The sequence below is a fragment of the Amphiprion ocellaris genome, chromosome 5, assembly GCF_022539595.1.
Source record: "Amphiprion ocellaris isolate individual 3 ecotype Okinawa chromosome 5, ASM2253959v1, whole genome shotgun sequence".
Classification (NCBI taxonomy): domain Eukaryota; kingdom Metazoa; phylum Chordata; class Actinopteri; family Pomacentridae; genus Amphiprion; species Amphiprion ocellaris.
Window position 1 is genome coordinate 4033816 of NC_072770.1, and position 20640 is coordinate 4054455.

At 38.5% G+C, this 20640-nt stretch overlaps 1 long non-coding RNA gene across 1 annotated transcript; it reads left to right on the forward strand.

Moving 5' to 3' along the window:
• The first annotated feature begins 1950 nt into the window (after nt 1–1950).
• Nucleotides 1951–2970, forward strand: LOC129348902 (uncharacterized). The gene is made up of 2 exons (XR_008601646.1): nt 1951–2635; nt 2750–2970. It is a non-coding gene; the product is annotated as an uncharacterized LOC129348902 (long non-coding RNA).
• The last annotated feature ends 17670 nt before the right edge of the window (nt 2971–20640 follow it).

Genomic DNA, 20640 nt, shown 5'->3' on the forward strand with positions numbered 1-20640 from the left:
ATTATAATTACCAATAGATTCACATTATGGTGCTTAAAGGAAATCTCCAATTCAAAAAATTGGGGAAACTCTTAATATGGTGAATTTTTTTGTGTGTTACCGTCTGTGTATTAAGAATTAATGCACTTACTAACCGTTTCAAATGTATGTCATCAACAGTTTGCATTAATTACTTTTGAGTTATGACAACTGCAACTGACTGCATTAAGTGAATAGAATACACTTTTCCTCAACAAAGGCACTTATAATGAACTTTTTATTGTCCAGGTATGTTAACATAGAGGAGAGGACTTGAAATAGCCTCCTCTATCTTAAAATACCAGGATAGAGGAGGGGATCTGAAATCCTGAAGTCAAGGTGAAGAAAAATCAGTTCATAATCAAATTATTAAACCAATTTCATTAAGTACTTTAGTTTTAAATCAACTAATGGAGACATTTGAGTGTAAGTTACAAAAAATACTAAGTTGGTGCAATTATCAACATTATTATCTCAACCTATCCCATCAAAAATAATGTTTGCAGCTTAAATAATTTATCTAAATCAGGAAACTGGCATTTGTTTTTTATGCAACCATATATTTAATTATAGCTGAGCCACACAGTCTGAAGAAGAAAAATGTGCACCTGTCCAATCTATGTAAGCTGAATTTTTATTAGGTACTTACACTTTACTTGAGTATTTCTACCTCTTGTCCACTACATTATGGAGTGAAATACTTTGCATTTTGCTCCTCTGCATTTTTTTTTTACAATGGGTGATATAAAAAGCTTTTAAAACACAACACAGTGTTCAATCTTAAACCAATGTTTTAACATTTTGTTTTCTTATTTCTATCAAAAAGTACTGTGTATTCAGAGCACCTTTTCAGCTGCATAAATTAACATCTCCACCAAACAGGGTTTTTTTTTCCCTCTAAGCTTCTCATGTGGTTTTATTTTATTAAATGTGCAAATTATCTAATGTCTCGACAAAAATCTGACATTTGAGAAAAAATCTGAAAACTGACAACCAATATCAGAACTTTGTTTTTCTTCTTTCCCATTAATCATGTTTGGATCTTTCAGCTGTATCTTATTTGTATGTAAACTGGATCTGAAAATAGTTCAAACCTACAGCAGCTACAATAGTAACAAGCTGCTGACACACTGATGCTTCACTAATAATAATCTAATGATGGTGTAGCGGACTGCGGAGCAGAACATTCCAAGGCAACATATAGATAGCCCAGAGATCCTTTCTCAAAGCTGTAAATTTGGTAAGAAACCATTTCAGAAGACAGCTAACCCAAAACTCACATACAAATGAAACGTTTACAGATCAGATGTTTGCTACTAAAGGACCACTCACTTAGAGACAACCTCCACCAGAATCTGACAAGGGTCATAAGGTGTCAACTGTGAGGAAAACCACACCTCTGGAAAAGAGGATTTGCGTTCTTCATGGTGACCTTCTGACCTCCCTACCTAAGACACAAAACTTGCTATGCAGGAATGAAAGGAACAGTTTAAATCAGAACATTGAAAAAGCAGCATCACTGGAGTGACAATCTGGACTCAGTCTCTGATACCAGGTTGAACAGGACCAGGATGGTATGGAGGACTAAAAGTGCCAAAATTAAATAAATAAATACATCATTAAATAATTAATTAAATATGTCATTAATTAATTAAAATTGGAATTAAATATTTCATTAATTAATTAAAATTGGAATTAAATATTTCATTAATTAATTAAAATTGGAATTAAATATTTCATTAATTAATTAAAATTGGAATTAAATACTTAAATGTGTTATTAAATAAATATATCATTAAATAATTAAATATGTCATTAATTAATTAAAATTGGCATTAAATATGTCATTAATTAATTAAAATTGGAATTAAATACATAAATGTTATTAAATATGTCATTAATTCATTAAAATACCAATTCATTTTAAGTAAAAAACATATTGTATTATTTCACTATTTAATTAATTATTTCATGGTCCTTGTGTTGCAGTGGATCATGAATTTATTTTATCTGTCAACCTCGCCCGTCAAAGTCGGTGGGCGGATCCTAACACCTGATTGGTTACCCTGCACATCAAGTCAAGGCAAATCGATTCCAGATAATGGATTGATGCAGAGCTTGTGAACACATTCCGATACACTGGGTGACGCTATTCACCTCTACGTTGGTTTGGATACTCAATAAAACAAAACTTTATTAGCAACCGCTAAAGACTCGGTCCTCTTTCCCAAATGTTGATACATGCGGTGCAAGACAAATTTTCCTTTAGCATTTCCTTTAGCATCTACTCGGCGCGCCACGGCTCGTCTCGGTTTAGTTGTTTTTCCATTACATTGAGAACCACCTCATCGTGGGTTGAGTCGTCATAGCACGGGGGCCCGAAAGTCCCTTACCGTCATTTCTGTGCGACACAAACGCAATGCAACAATGTACATGGAGACGATAGTACACCTGCTGCTCGGTCTGTGGCTTTCTGTCAGATTCAGAGTAATAGAAGAGTCGGAGAAAGCTGAGAGCGACGAGTCGAAACACTGAGGAGACACACAGGAGAGTTTGGGAGGCGATGCAGCAGCATCAAGCCGAAGACAAGCGGATATGAACTAGAGGACATATGAGGGTAAGCTAATGCTAGTTCGCTAGCTATCGTGTATCAGTCCTGTGAACGACCCTGTAATGGCTGCAGTTTGTCGCTATTAGGTATTAAAATATGTATGCTGTGTATGTGTTTCAGATGCTCTCTGATGAGACTTCATGGGATTTACCTGAAGCAGCAGCACATGAGCCTGCAGTGGCACAAGGTGTAGAGGAGGAGGACAGAGATGTACAGGATGCACTGATGCACTACGTGTCATGCAAAGTTATTCTTCTTGTTATACTTCTGTTTTTCTGTCCCCGGACCGCTATTGTTTTCTTTAATGCAATTCTGACAATAAACTTTTGTAGATGTGTCTATGCTATTGTTTGTTTGTGAAGGTTAGCAAGATTAAATAAAAAATTAAACGCCAAAACATTAAAACAGCTGTTTTAAGAAAATTCCAGTTTGATAAATCAGTATTGCTTTGGTGTAATTCAGTCAACGGAATTATGAACCATAAAGGAGTTTGTGTTAAAACATGTTAAATCCCATTAAACACAAATACATTATTAGGGAATACAGAATTGTTTGGTTCAGACTGTTGACTCTTTTCCTACCAGTGTCTTAACAGACAAAATGAGAAGTTATGATGCAATCACATAAGTCACAAAATAGTTTATTAGTCAGTAGCAAAATCAAAACTATTTACAATGTGCAAAGTACAAACTGTGGTGGGCCTCTCCTACAGTGGAGGGCTAAAAGTAAAACTATATACAACTACAGGTGCTGGTCATATAATTAGAATATCATGAAAAAAGTTGTTCATTATTTCAGTAATTCCATTCAAAAAGTGAAACTTGTATATTATACTCATTCATTACACAGAGACTGATATATTTCAAATGTTTATTTCTCTTAACTTTGATGATTATACCTGAATACTAACAAAAATCCCAAATTTGGTATCTCTGAAAATTAGAATATTGTGGAAAGGTTCAATATTGAAGACACCTCTAATCAGCTAATTAACTCAAAACACCTGCAAAGGCCTTTAAATGGTCTCTCAGCCTAGTTCTGTAGGCTACACAATCATGGGGAAGACTGCTGACCTGACAGTTGTCCAAAAGACGAGCTTTTTCATGATATTCTAATTATATGACCAGCACTTGTAAATCTCAAGTCTATGGGAGGTGGACTCGCTCACACTCGCCGGCTGCCCACTGCCTACCCAGCTACCCCAGCTGCCCCAGCACACCCAGGAATGACTGGTTGAAGGCAGTATTCTGGGCCATCTCCTCCCGCTGCAAGGCCGCTTCATTCTCTCTTGCCTCGCTGAGGAGCAATCAGATGTTCTCATCATGCTGGGCATGACTCCACTCCTCCTCAGCCTGCATCTCCACAAGTACGCTAGGAAGGTCCAGTTTTCTGTGGCCCCCTTTCCTCTTGCCTAGACCAAAGACAGAAAAGTGATCAGAGTCAGCTTTAATGGCCAAGTAAGTACACAATATACACGGAATTTGGTTTCGGCTGTTGGTGTCATCCTAGGAATATGGAAGAGAATAATAAAAAATAAAGAAACAATAGAAAGAGGAACAGGGAGGAAAAAGAAATAGTAGTAAAATAGAACACAATACAAACAGAAATGTACAGCTAGACCGGAATGTATGAACACATTAGCAAAATGGTAATTGCTATAAACACAGTAGTGGTGATTTTTGTGTACAGGGCTCTGTAGTCCAAATGTCCAGGGTGAGTGGGGTCTCTGATGATGTTTTCTGCAGTCCGTACTATGGGCTGTAGTCTGTTTCTGTCCTGCTGTGTGGTTGATCCAGAGGTGCACAGGACAGATCGGATGACTGCAGTGTAGAACTGGATCAACAGCTCATGTGGCAGGCCATGTCTCCTCAGCTGTCGTAGGAAATACATCCTCTGCTGAGCCTTTTTCAGGAGGTCCTGAGAGATTGTAGTCCCCAGGAGCTGGAAGGACTCCACAGCTATGATGTGATGTGTTTAGCCACCCGTCCATCCATTTTCAATCATGATCATGTCTTTGATACTTTAATAAACTTCTGGCACTCTTCGCTTTAACCAAAGCACAAGCAGTAACTCCTCCACCACAAACAAAAACGACGTGGTGTGAACTTCATTTCATCCTGTGCACATTTTGGAGTTGCTAAGAAGAGCTGTGTTTTCTCATTTTTATGTATATTTTCATTCAGTTTCACAGCTACCTAGTGACTATAAGAAGAATGGTTGCAATACTACACTGCACCAGAATGTAAATTAATTAGTGACTTACTTGTTAAGTCAATGCAAAATAAATGCAGCTGCATGTGTTCTGTTTATGTGTCACTGCAGCTACATGTAGCTTTCATCAGGCGTTCCTGAGCTGGCAGCTGCACAGTTTGCATTTACACCTGCCTGAATTCTTGGTCGTTGGTCTCACTGTTCTGATCATGCTTGCAGGCATTTACACCTGTAGTAATAATAATAATAATGCGAAAATCAACCATGCTCTCTGTTTACCGTGTCTTACCGGTGATAAGATGTTGCTGTGACGTGCTGGAGGTTGATGTTGACAGTGTCGGTGTCCCAGCTGGTGCTGAAGCTGGTGCTGGAGAGGAGGCAGGGGAGCTGGGGGCTCCATGACGGAGGTGGAGTAGGCTTCGCATGTGGAAAGGGATTCTTGAAAAGAAATAAACACTCACCCTAAGTACAAGAAAAACACGGCATGCTGACTGAAGTATTAGCTTCTGAGAGCTAAACGTTAGAAACAGCAGCACGAAATACAAGCAGAACACGGAGTTAGCGCCGATGGCTAACTAGCTAGCGCCGATGGCTAACTAGCTAGCGCCGATGGCTAACTAGCTAGCGCCGATGGCTAACTAGCTAGCGCCGATGGCTAACTAACTAGCGCCGATGGCTAACTAGCTAGCGCTGATGGCTAACTAGCTATCTTATTGTCTGCTACAGAAGACAACGACGTTACTTTCTAAAAATAATTGTTTGCTTAAAAGAAGCTTGCCACCAATGGAATAAATGATGTATAAGTTTCTTGAAGTCACAAAACACTCACCGTCCTCGAACGTCTCCAACAATGCAGCGGCTGAGTCTCCCTCCTGTTGCTCGCCGGTGCGGTGCCAGTAAATAGCGTTCATGAAACCTCTTCCAACACCTCCTGGTTGACCCACGCCGGCCGTTGTGGTCCTGGGTGGACCGATAGTCACTTTTGAACTTTTTCAGCTTCTCCCTACACTGCTTCTGTCCTCTTTATATACAGTCTACTGTATATGTGAGCGGCCATCCGCTCAGAGACCTCCTGATAAACTTTCTCCGTTCAGCTCTCTCTGTATTCTTTGGTCCGCCACCAAAGACAAAGTCTCGACCTCTTCATTCACCCACGGTACAGGTCTGGCTGTCATATTAAAATTATGAAGAACAGAGAGTTTCGTGAAGAGCAATGCACACCGTCGCTGTTTACAGTCGTTTTTTAATGCAGGATTTTGTTTTCGTGCTGGAGTTGCTCTGTGTGTCGTCACTCCCTGCTCAATCAGTGGCCTGCACTATGTAAACGCAACATTATCGGCTCATCTCAGCTCGCTGGGAACCTCAGCCGAGAAGGTGCTGAAAATTAGTCCGTATGGAAACGCTCGCAAACAAAGATGAGACGAGCCGTACCGTGCCGAGTAGATGCTTGTGGAATCGCGGCTAAACAAAGACGAGCGGAGCCGTGCCGAGCCGAGTAGGTCCTAAAGGAAAAGCGCTCGACACTCCGAGCATCGCTGCAATTTGACAGGCTGGTAATCCACAAAGAACGTGATGTTCCAGAACTTCCCTCGGTATGCCAAACGCACTGGTCCCTGTGTGTGCTCCTGTTGCACCCTGGTACCAGAAAACCGGCGGAGTACTTCCTCTAAATTTGCAGTCACTCTACGGTCAACATCTTGGTCGGAAAGTGCGGAAATAACTTCAACAACTTCAATAAATTCCTCTGCTTTACACGCTACATGCTCGGGGTCAGCAGGTCCTGCTTCCACATACTCTGCAAGGTCTAAAATATCTCTCACCAACTCTCTAGAAAGTTCACAGCGACTCTCCCTCAACACAGCCTCCATGTTTAGAAAGACTTCTTCTACTTCCGAAATAGAAAATCGCTGTTTATTGAAGAATGGTATTCAAGAGGTGTATGGGCAATTAGCCATTTTCTAGACAATGAAGGTAATATTTTAAATCATACTGATTTCTGTAACAGGTTTAACATTCAATGTACTCAGAAAAGGTTCAAACAAATTGTGAAAGCTCTCCCTGTTTCTCTCCTAGCAATAATCAAACAGGACATAATTTATGCAAAGGTTACACCTTCATTAAGGCAACTTAAGATCAATGGTATTAATTTCCTAGACTTTAAATGTAACAACAAATTCATCAGGAGCTGTTTTCTAAATAGTTGCCTTAATAACTCCCTTAAAAGAGATTATATTTTTAGAAATTTTGAAATAGAAGAAACAAAAAACATTAGATGTAAATACTTAACTTTCCCAATCCCGCCAAAAACAAAAGAACTCCAATTCAAAATTATTAATAACATTTATCCAACAAATGAATTTTTAAAACAAAGATTTAAAATGGATGTAGGCAAGTGCAGTTTTTGTGAGAATGAGTGTGAAGACTTGGATCATCTATTCTTCTTATGTGAAACAGTACAAAGATTTTGGCTTGACTTTCAAGAGCGGGTTAATTCTAAAGGATTACAATTAGCAAATCTGACAGTCACAAACATTAAATATGGAATCTTTGATAATAATCATATTAACTTTGGCTTAAATAACCTTATTTTGTTTGGCAAACAATATATACACAAATGTCGCTTTTTTAAGACAAAACCCAATATTTCCCACTGGAAAAATGATCTGAAACTTTGGCCAAAATCTTTACATTTGATTAACACAAAACATGCTTCCAAATTAGCTTCCTTTATTGACAATATGTTTGTATAATAGCCCATTTTCTTTTTGATTAATATTTTGTTTAAAGCACAAGCCCTTTGTTCTATATTATTATTTTCTTTTTTTGTTTTTGTTTTCTTGAATGTAAAAAGACTTTTTGTACCTATTTTGTTTGTATTTGGCACGAATAAAAAAAAAAAATTAAGAAAAAAAAAAAACTTCTACTTCCGGTTTCAAGGCAGACAAAAGCAGTGGATTAGACTAGATTCACGTTAGTCCCGCCCACGGACTTTGACGGGCGAGGTTGACAGATAAAATAAATTCATGATCCACTGCAACACAACGACCATGAAATAATTAATTACATAGTGATATAATGAAATATGTTTTTTACTTAAAATAATTATTATTTTAATAAATTAATGACATTTAATAACACATTTATGTATTTAATTCCAATTTTAATTAATGACATATTTAATTATTTAATGATATATTTATTTAATAACACATTTAAGTATTTAATTCCAATTTTAATTAATTAATGCAATATTTAATTCCAATTTTAATTAATGAAATATTTAATTCCAATTTTAATTAATGACATATTTAATTAATTATTTAATGATGTATTTATTTATTTAATTTTGGCACTTTTAGTCCTCCATACATTTTTTTCTGGTATTTTAAAAGGTGAAGTGTCTGTTGTGTTCCAAGGAGCTAGAGAAATATTGTCCAAAAAAAGAAGCCGCCTGGATCCCAGCACTGTGGAAAAATTGATTTTTTGAATAAAAACAAATAAAATGTTGTCCCTACTTTTCTTTTACAGGTTGTCACTGGTACCACACGCAGTCACAAAACAAGTAGCAAAAGCACAATAAATTTAATTTATATAGCCCTTATTACAATTAAAAGTATCTAAGCACTTTACAGAAAGCCAGAACCTGACATCAATCAAGCAATCAAGCTACAAATCTCAAATCTCTCCCAAATTTGTTTCCATTTCCCCCTCTGTCTCTGCTATCAGGAAAAGCAGACACTATATTAAGTATATTACTTGTTTATTGGCATTATCATTTAAGCACAATTCAAAGCTTCACATAGCAAAGCTAGTGTGTCATTAATGGCACTCTGCCTGTTTTACTTTTATTTGTCCAGTTGATGGCGCAGTAGAGCAAATGAAGCACCATGAAGCTTCGAACCACGAGTGAACCAATTGGATGGAAAGCCTCAATGCTTCATGAAGCTTCATCTCGCCATCACTACTACCAGACGCGCCGACCACAGATATATACAGCAGACTAGATAGCTAACGCACTGTCTTCTATAGATATCTATGGTCTGACCGATCACTGCTCTCTAGCTCCGCCCTCTGAGAATCTTGTCGTTTGGCTCCACACTTGCTTGATGACCACTTCCGGTCTCTCTTACGCTTACTGATTTTTTTTTTGTTATTCTAAATATAAAATGAAAATCAGAGCATTTTTAAAATTTCGTATATCCCTTTTTGATCATGAAAAGGAAAAACGCCTTGTATTTCAATTTTAATTTTTGTATTCTAAAACGAAAGTCAAATAATCACTCGTTTTTTGTTTTTCAATACCCGTTTCAGAACGGAAGATCCAACTGCCAAAAAAATCCGGATTAAGGATTCAGCTTCAATAGGATTTTTCTTTTTTACTTTTCAGTCTTAAATTTGAAAAATAAAGGTAAAGTGTTCCATGCTGCTTCCTTAAAAGCAAAGACAATTTCCCAATTTGAACAATTATCCAAACAGATTCAGTTTACTACGATGGACGCTTGGCTTCAAAAGTTGTAAACAACTAAATGTGATCATATTGACTATGTGTTGCTTGTTACCACATTGTTTTCTAACCTATGACATCACATACAACCCTCATCTGAATAATACAATCATCTAAATGACTTAAGTTACTACAATTAAAGTCCCTTCCACTCGAAATAAGTTAAATCTTTTGAATGTGTAAGATTTATTCTGTACAGAATGGTGTAGGGTCAGAATTTGACCCTAACAATCAAAACTTGTGACACCACAAATAGTTTGGGAGTCAGTCCTGCTCCAATAGGAAACTTACATCGCGCAGAAATTTGAAGCCTGCACTTAACAAAGAGAACAAACTTTGAGTGATGCAAGAAATCTTGTATCCTGCTCAAGACCCCCTTTGACGAAAATCAAGTTTTTAGCCTTGTTAACATGTTTATATGTTATTTTTTATTCATGAGATGACACATAATGACTGAAATAAGCAGTCAGTGCCATGGCTGAGCATTGCCATTCTGGAAATGCAGTATATGGATGAGTTTATCCACATGCATGTGAGTATCTACTACAGTATACTGTAGCTATTTCTATTTTTTGACCTTTCATTCACACACAAATGCAGTCATAGGTGACTGAAAATGGACCTTTGTAGATTTGTAGAAACTTCGGAAAGAGATTAAAGATAACAACAGGATTTCAGGATTAAGTTAGATTTTAGTTACTGCATATTTTAAACTTTTGTGGGTTTCAAAATAATTGTGTTGCAAGGGTAATTGATGATTCTAAAATCCTTGTGCAATTATGTTAGCATGTGACTAAAATTGTGAGTTTTCATAGAACATGTGAAATTGTCTGGGTGACCTCAAATTATTATTTTTTTCTGTGATTTTACAAGACATTATCTGTAACTTAACAAAATATAGATGATCTGTAAAATAGCAATCTAAAATTTATTTATATTTTATCGATAATATTCATAGGTCAGTATGAGTTACCATTTTTTTTTTTTTTTTAAAATACAAAATTTCTGATGTGGTTATTTTTATTATTACTTATTTCCTCTGTGTCATGGTTAAAATTTAAAGGAATATTTTTTATGTGATTTTAACAGTAAATATCTGTAATCTAAAAATACAAGGAAAATATGTATAATAACAGTAAATTCTTAAAGATGTTACGGCTACAAACTGATTTTGAAAAACGTTTTTTTTACAGTACAGTATATCCTGTATATGTGACACTCATTAAACATTCATATATATATATATATATATATATATATATATATATATATATATATATATATATATATATATATATATATATCAATACAAATCATAACATCAGAAAAATGTATTATATGACCAGATAATTTTCTAAATCTACAGTCAGCGATCATTTAGATTCAAATGCTTTTGCTGGGGGGTGTTCCAGAGCTCAAATATCATTTTGGAGTCTTGGAAGTCAGAAACCCATCATCCTGAGCCTCCATTTCCTCCAGCATGTGTCTGTCATGCTGACTTCCCCTCCTCATGAATGACAGTATTCTTTCCATTGAACACATTCTTGGCACGCTTCAGTGGCAGCAGAAACAAACAGACTGATTGGTTTCCATCCATTGTCTCGTTCTTTGTACATGTGGGTCAGGTTATCAGGGTGAAACGTGGCTTAGTGGAGGCTCCCAGACACTCCCAGGCATTGTGGGAGATGTAGTCTTCCTGTTAAACAGGTTTTCTTGTCTAACTTCTGTGCATATGATATATGTTAGGGTTATTTATTTAACACTTCACAAGACCTAACTAAAACAAAGTGCTTGACATAAGACATAAACGACAGCAGTGATAATAAAATCACACCATCTACATCACAGGATTGTTGCATGTCACCTGGTTATGGTATAAACTTGGTGATAAATGGGTTAAGTACAGATTAGTTTTTTTTTTTAACCAATATTCACCAAGTAAACATATCAGCAGAAATATTAAAGGTATGACAGCTTGATTTTCCTTCATAAGACAAGGCCTCAAGATTGAGTTAGAAACCCTGTGTAGACTTTTTACTGGAAGCTACAATTTAGAAACTTGTTACTTATGCTTATTTACTGCTGACACTAAGACAGCCATTTTCTTTTGCATTAGAAATGTTCTGTAATGTTATGTTTGAATGTGTAACTGAGGTACTTTCTAGGTAAATATGCACTAATTTGCATTCATTTCCAGAACAGAAATCAGAACAGTGAAAAAAGCCAGGTTCAAAATTATTTAAAAAAAATATTTTTTTTTGACACAGAGTTTTTACAGAGGTAGTTGTTGAATCACTGCAAAAATCTTGCCAACAGACACAAAATAAATAAAAAAGAATAAAAAAGAATCAAAATTATTACTCTGCCAAGGAACAGGGAGTTGTCTGACGAGTCTGTCTGTCTGTCTGTGTGAAACATTACTCAACAACGGACTAACGGATTTGGATGAAATTTTCAGTGAAGGTCAGAAATGACACAAGGACCAAGTGATTAGATTTTGGCAGTGATGCAGCTTGTAGTCTGGATCCGCGGCTTTGTTAAGGATTTCCCATTGCTAGATATGGCTGCCGGCACGGGGTCGCTGTAACCATGACGTGATCACTGTGTCAGTTTCCTGCTGATGATCACATGATTGCGATCCTACTACAAAATGACTCTGATTTATCAGTTGGAAAGCAGACAAGGAAGTAATGATTAAACTGTGGGCTGTTTCTGAGTCCCATCAATTCCTGCCACCTGCTACATATTTAGGTCACGCAATGTAGCAAGCCCCAGCCAGACACGTTAAGTTCAGCCGTCAGCCTTATTTTGAACACAAATTCACCTTTCTGTCCTTCACTCATTTCTTCAACCTAAGAGCTTGTCCCCATCCCAGCTAGGTGCTTCTAAGTTTAGACGCATCCTTTGCTAGAATTTTCTGTATCTTCGTCATGTCAAGAAGCCGCTTCTTAGATAAACACTTCCTGTGCTGCTGGAAGGCTGACAAAATAAAAGCCCGCAACATTAAAAATGCGTCTTCAAAATAAAAGCATGGAGAGAACGGTTATTTTCATACTAGCAAAACAAAGGCTTTCCAAAAATGATGAGCTGATCAACAGACCTTTATAAGAGTGATTTACACGCAATTCAGTATTCATGAATAACATGCACATGCATAACACACGCCTGTGCTCAGCGCAAGGTCATTTTTTTTATTAAAGATTTTATCCGTCGGAAATGATACGTCAACTGTGCAGCCTTGGTGGAGTACTGCACTCTCTGAGTGCTTTTCTAGTTGTTTATCGTCTCGCTCCTATCATTGGCTGTCTGCTACACTTGTCATGTTGATGCACCTGAACACATCATCAGTGATGATTCCTGGACTGTTTTTGCTCTTTCAACATCACACTCAGTCACCCCAGGGGCCCAGTTGGGGTAGATCCAAGCGGTGGCATCTTCTTCATAACATATTGAGATGTCTGTCAAAATCCAGTTCATAGTGTGACTCAGACAGATGTGGAACCAGTTGGATTAATGCTAGAAATAAAAACGTAGTTAAGGTTTCACTGAAAGTCACTGTGGATTCAGCAGAAACATTAAAACACCTTCAGAGGTCCTGTTTGCTGCCCACAGCTGCTGTGTGCCACATTGTTTTCTCTGATTTTAATAAAAACCTGCAGCATCACAGCAGCAGAAACCATCAGTGCGTCTTTAAGCGCATTTACGCACGTGGCACAGCAGCGGTCACTTGACTGAGATCAGACGATAAATAACATTCTGTGGACTTGCACACACCATGTCAGCTGTTACGCACAGATTGAAGTTTTATAGGGTGGAATTATTTGTATTAAAGCTTCACTGGATGAATCCTGAGCTCCATCAGAGTGTCAGCACAATTTTATGAAGACAAATCGTCCTTACGCACAAACGGTGATTAGACTGTTTTAGATGTGTGATTGCAGGTGAACTGTGGGTAAACTCCTGCGTATACATGGAGAAAGTCAAGTTTAGAAACAAATAAGTTGACATAATAGAACATTTATTGAACTTCATATCAAAATTCCTCAGGCCCAGGCGCATGCGTGCATTATTTAAAACCATGGAAATGCTCCGAACGCATATAAAAGGCCCACAGACCTTCGATCGGCCACTTTTTGCACTTGGACTTTGTCTGGACCTTTTGCAAATTGACCTGATCGGCAAAGCATTTTGAGAACAACCTTCCTGAAGACCAACCTCAGAAGAAAGAAGAAGAAGAACCAGAACCAGCTGGAGAAAGCACCAGTTTTAAGAGAAGCACCTGCAGTTTGCATTCAGGTAAGAAAATTCATTTCATGCTTTTCCTGCGTCTCATCCTGATCTCTGTGGACACTTTGAAAGCCGTTTCAGTCCAAAAATGAGAATAATTTGTTGAATTTAAAGTCTGTTAAGTAACAGAATTTGGAGGGCCTGTTTGTAAAACACAGTTTGGGTGATGCTGATGGTTTCTTGGTGTTAAATTGTTATTTGTGAGTTTTACTGTACAAAAAACAAACCCTGAAATATGTGAACAAAGCGCTAAAGTGATTTAATGGAGCCCAAACTTTTGAACAGTAGTGTACATTTTGTCCACATTTGAAAGTTTGGGGAAAATGGCGACTGTACTATTTTTCATAAAATGTTGAGAATCTGATCTGTTCTGACCTCTGAAGGTCTTCAGAAGCTCTTTTCTAACTTTCTGATGTAAAATTTATTTCATGTGATGTGGTTCTTTGGTTTGTTTGTGCTGAGACCAGTAATATGATTCATTTACAAGGGAACTGTTAGAAAACAGGCAAAAGCTCTGAATGCTGTCCACATCAAACATCTGTATTTTATAAAGGATTACTTGTGTTGTTCCATCATTTTTAACGTATTTTAAGGTTTAAAACATGTTAAATAATTTCTATGTTTTAAGGTTAAAAGTTTTAGACAAAGATGGCGACTGGGCCATTTTTCATAAAATAACAGATGCATATTTTTGGTAACTACGGAGATGATGGAAGTCTTTGGAGAAGCGTTCGGGGGAACGTCATGACGTCAGAACGTGCAGGTGTAAACAAAGCAGCTGAGCTGATCTGATGGAAGATGTCGGAGCATCGGGTCCTTTTCAGTTCAGAGCTGATCCTGTTTGTGAACTGATGCTCAGATGTTGCTTCAAAAACTCTGTTAGATTTTTGTTGTTGTGAACTGACCTGAAGTCAGTGTGTGACTGTCAGCGGACAAACAGCTGTTGTGTTGAATCTGTCGTTTGTCATCATTTAGGAGCCTTAAACTCCACATGCTGTTAGTTGATCACTCTGAAATGTGTTTTCACTCCGAGTCAAGCTGTTCCTCTGTTTTCTTATCGAACTGTGAGAGTGACTGGATGATTTCCAGTTTCTAACCTGGAGAGAAGCTCGCACGTTTGTGTGCCTATTTTGGAGAAGTTTCGTTGTTGGTTCCGCATGACTTGGTAAAGGTACCAGAGGTTCAGAGTGCGTAATTACGCATACGGTGTTGTGCGCTGCAGCTGGTTGGCTGGATGAGTGTTTTCTAGCGGTGGTGGAGACTGTGGCAGCATCTTGTAAACACAGTACACGTATTATCATGAAAGGTGAAGAAATCAGTGAAGGTGCTCACACCCTCTTTTCAAACGGTCACATTTAAAGTTCATTTTAATACGATGTGGTTTGATGGTGGAGACACCAGTGAAATGATTTTATTAACATGTTACTGTGTGGATGCATCACTGCTGCATGTGACTGGATCTGAATCTGTTCTGTGTATTTAGTATTTACTGGTTGAGGTGGAATCACTGTGAGAAATTAGGGGTTTGAACAGTTGCTTTTTTTATGTACTGTTATTGTATCATACAAAGTCAGCATTTCTAAATGTAATTGCATAAACTGGCACAATGATGGTAAATGATAAAAATTTTACAGAACTGGTAAATAATGTCCGCATCAAAGATCTGTATTTGTATGAATGGTAATTTGTTCTTTGATGACATTTGACCTCAAAATCACACTAGTTTCACTGTATTTATTTATTTCTATTAGCATTTTACAGATATTTCCTTATTTTGAAAAAACATACTTATATTAAGTGCTGACAGATGGTAATCATTTCTACATTGTAATTCTGTGTTTAAAGCGGTGACCTAGACACAATACGAGGATGAAGTAAAACAGGCAGAACATTGGTTTGTGATGCTTCAGAGCTCTGAGTGTGTTTCTAGTCTCTGCTGACTAAAGACACACAAAGTGAGGATTGAAATTGTGCAGTTTTCATTTTGGAACGGTCTTTGTACAGAAATGTGAGAAACAGCCTGAAAGCCAGAAAGTGTCCTCTCAGTGTAAAATGGAACTTTGCTGCCTGCCTTGGTTTAACCCTCCTGTTGTCCTCATTTACAGGCACCAAAAAATATTGTTTCCTTGTCTGAAAAAAATCCAAAAATTCAGCAAAAAAATTCCCAAAATTTCAGAAAATTTGCAAAACCTTCAGGAAGAAAATTTCAATAATTCCTTAAAAGTTTTATTTTTTTAAAAAATCCCCCAAATTTGGCAAGAAAATTCTTGTTGTTCAAAGATTTCCCAAAAATGTTGAAAATGTGGACATTAGAAGTTTCACTGTGAAAATATATATTTTTTCCACATTTTCAAACTAAAATGGGCCAATTTTGACGGGCAGGACAACACCAGGGTTAAAAAGCTGGCTCTGTGGTCGGAATCACATTGAACTCATTGGAAGATGAAGAGAGACGTGCACTGAGCAAGGTGGAGGCCATTCTGACAAACATGGATCATCTACTTCATATCTGCCTCAATGAGCAACGAAACCTCGGTGGTGAACGGCTCCTATTCCTGTGCTGCAGACAGAAAGATTTAGAAAATCTTACCATCAGCAATTAGAGTATTTTATTCTAAAGTAAACTGATGAGACCCCAGACACTTGAATTTCCCTTTGGGGATAAATAAAGTTATTATATTGTATTGTAGCTCCAGGGACTGAAGGTGTCCTGTAATGTGCAGCAACATGTTCTCCTCTGAGGCTGCTCATTTAGATCTTATGTTCTATCAGTGTTGTGAAGCAGTGCTCTAAACATTGAGGAAAACAATCAGTGTCCATCTTTGACACGACAGCAGCAGCAGCGTCTGAGCAGCTTCACCACTGTGTTCACCTGGATCCAGTTTAGTTTGATGGAACCAAGTGAACGATGTGAGGAGCAGAAAGTCTCTGAGGTCAGACAGCAGCACTTTGAAATATTGCTTTGTTTCTGTTTTCAGAGGACTTGGGACCTCCATTGGAGCCCCGAACCACCGATCCTCCAACTGGTTACACACACACACACACACACTCACACAAACACACACACACACACACACACAAACACACACCCACCACCATGTTTACCCACCATCCTCACCCTGTCTCTCCTTCCTCCTCTTCCTCCTCCCCTCCTCTCTCCCTCCTCCTCCTCCTCCTCCATGGTTTCTCTCCTCGCTCCCCTCTTCTCTCGTCTCTCCCTTTCTCCACCCTCCTCTCAGCACAGCTGCCAGACAGGTAAGAGAGGTGCTGAGCCTCCAGCAGGCCAACCTCCAAGTAAGAGGTCTCGCTCTTCCTCCTCCATGCTTTCTCCCCTCCTCTCCCCCTTCTCCTCCTCCTCCTCCTCCTCTTCCTCCTCCATGCTTTCTCCCCTCCTCTCCCCCTTCTCCTCCTCCTCCTCCTCCTCTTCCTCCACCATGCTTTCTCCCCTCCTCTCTCCCTCCTCCTCCTCCTCCTCCTCCTCCTCCTCCATGGTTTCTCTCCTCCCTCCCCTCTTCTCTCGTCTCTCCCTTTCTCCACCCTCCTCTCAGCACAGCTGCCAGACAGGTAAGAGAGGTGCTGAGCCTCCAGCAGGCCAACCTCCAAGTAAGAGGTCTCGCACTTAAACTCTTATTTATTATAGTTTAAGTGCAGTTTCTTTTTTTTTTAAGTTTAACTGAATGTGATTTATGTTGGATGTGATCTGGTCAGACTTTATTTGAATGAATCTGTTGTGATGATGTCTGATCGATCTATTCCAACTTTATTTGAATATATTTTCTCTTTGTATAGTGTGATTTATGTTGGATTGTGATTTCATCAGACTTTATTTGAATGAATCTGTTGTGATGATGTCTGATCAATCTATTCTGACTTCATTTGAATCATTTTTTCGGGTTTTATTGTATATAGTTCGTTTGCAAAATGTGATTTATGTTGGATGCGATCTGACCAGATTTTATTTGAATGAATCTGTTGTGATGATGTCTGGCTGATCTATTCCAACTTTATTTGAATGAAATTAAATTGAATATCTATTGTTTGTGGCCCTGCAATGGACTGGCGAGCTGTCCAGGGTGTCTCTGCCTTCGCCCTGAGTCGGCTGGGAGAGGCTCCAGCCCCGCGTGACCCTACAGAGGATCAAGCGGAGTGAGGATGGATGGATGGATGGATGGATGGATGGATGGATGGATGGATGGATGGATGGATGAATGGAGTGTGATTCCAACTGAACTCTGTCCTTGTCAGTGGGACTCAGGTCAGGGTGCCTTTCAGAGGTGTGGGTGGATCTGGGGGGAATAGCACCCTCACAGTGAAACTCCGCTCTGGGTAAAGGTGAGAAGGATGCAGACAGCATGTCATGAAGTAGTAATATGTGTGTCTGCGTCCCATCCTGGACCCACAGTGGAGTCCACAGCGACAAGGACCAGAGTTCAGTGGAATCACACTGGGAGGGGGGAGGAAGCTTTCACGGGCCGCTGCACAGCAGTGGCCCGTGACAAGCTAAGTTTTAGGTTTTGATTATATATTCATAATAAACAAAGTTTTTAAATATCCAATAGGAGGTGAGCACTATTCTGACATGCTCTCCTGTTGTTTTTTCCAGCCCCAGCAGACCCATGAAGATGACCAACCGAGCCCACCAGAGACGACCCCAGAGACTGCAACCAGACGACAGGACAACTTTCTAAGGAGCAGAATGCACTGGTACTTTACAAAGAATCGCCCTACACATACTGCATGTTTACACAGGGATTTAGTATACTGTACATCACTGACTGAGAGAATGTAGTTCTGTCAGAGTCGATGGAAAAATCAATCTACGTGTTTTTTTTTAATAGCTGTTTCCTGGCCCCCAACGATTTCAACAAGGATGGAACATCAAGGAGAAAAAAGTCATTAAGAAGAAAAGGATGATGGGAACTAGATCCAGGAGCAGTGCATGAGATGTGAGACCACTCAACTAAAACAAGGTGAGTCCAGAGGAACAGAGATGCAATGATTAATCACTTAATCAAACACATCGATTGTATTGTTGGAATAACTTTTAAAGACAAAATAAAGTCAAAATTATCTGATTCCAGCTTCTTAAATTTGAATATTTGCTGGTTTCTTTACTCCTCCATGACTGTAAACCAATTGGTAATTAAAGGAAAAAAAGTCAAATTTCTCTGATTTTAGCTTCTTAAATTTGAATTGCTGGTTTCTTCACTCCTCCATGACAGTAAACTTATTACTAGAGTAATTACAGGGGAGAAAAAGACAAATTTCTCTAATTCCAGCTTCTTAAATTTGAAATATTTCTGGTTTCTGTCCTCCTCTGTGACAATGAACTGAATATGTTGTGTTATGTTGACAACACAAAACATTTAAGGACATTGTTGTGGTCTTTAGGAACCACTGATAACATTTTTCAGCATTTTCTGACAAACTACAGTCCAAACAACTAATCAATTGATTGAGGAGATGTTCAACAGACTGACAATGAAAACAATCATTGGTGGAAGGCCTGTTAATTTCAGTTCTATGGCTCAAATGCAATTATTTATCTGTGATTTAATGAACCATCTTGCTGTGTTTTTGCTCTCTTTAGAGCTCTCTCTCCAAGACACCCAGTAAAATGAATGATCAGATCAGGACAAGAAACTAGATCAAGAGCAGCCACAGTATGTGAACTGAGACAATGGAAGAGGGGATGCTTAATATAGTGACACAAAAGGTGAGACAACAAAGAAATCTAATTCTTTTGTGTTTCATTATTTTGTGTATGTTGTGGCCTATAACAAAGGACATCATCCATCCATTAGCTACATCTTTTATCCTATATAGAGTTGCAGGGGTTTCAGGTCACCAGTCAGCCTCAGAGCGATCACAAAGAGACTGACAACCATTCACACTAAGCCGTCAGGTTTAGTTTAGAATCACCAGTTAACCTTCCATGTATGTGTTTGGATTGCAGGAGGAAGTCAGAGTACAAAGAAAAAGCCACACAGCCACAGAGAGAACATGGATGGAAAGAACCAGATGACCAGCAGGTTGGTACCAATATAAATACAATAAACCTAGTGACAGTGTATTCTTATATACTCCTACTGAATGTGAATCTCACACACGTGTCTGTGATTCTTTTCTCCCAACGCTGTGACTTCAGAATCTAAGAAGATAAAGAAACACTTCGAGGAGCCTCCAGACGATCAATGACAGAAGAAACATGTCAGAGAACAGGAGGAAGATGAATAACAGCATCAAAGAGAGAAAAAGAAACAGACCCAAGAAGAAGAAGAAACAGACCCAAGAAGAAGACCCAAGAAGAAGAAGACCCAAGAAGAAACAGACCCAAGAAGAAGAAGAAACAGACCCAAGAAGAAGAAGACCCAAGAAGAAACAGACCCAAGAAGAAGAAGAAACAGACCCAAGAAGAAGAAGACCCAAGAAGAAACAGACCCAAGAAGAAGAAGAAACAGACCCAAGAAGAAGAAGACCCAAGAAGAAACAGACCCAAGAAGAAGAAGAAACAGACCCAAGAAGAAGAAGACCCAAGAAGAAACAGACCCAAGAAGAAGAAGACCCAAGAAGAAGAAACAGACCCAAGAAGAAGAAGAAACAGACCCAAGAAGAAGACCCAAGAAGAAGAAGACCCAAGAAGAAGAAGACCCAAGAAGAAACAGACCCAAGAAGAAGAAGAAACAGACCCAAGAAGAAGAAGACCCAAGAAGAAACAGACCCAAGAAGAAGAAGAAGACCCAAGAAGAAACAGACCCAAGAAGAAGAAGAAACAGACCCAAGAAGAAACAGACCCAAGAAGAAGAAGAAGACCCAAGAAGAAGAAGAAGACCCAAGAAGAAGAAACAGACCCAAGAAGAAGAGCTCCAGATTACTCCGAAGGTAAACTCCTCAAATGAAATGTGCCTACAGTTAAAGTCATTTCAGTGGATATCTTTACTATAGACATAGATGCTCTGAACGACAGCTTCAACATTACATTTCAATGTGAGACTCCATTCATTGTTTT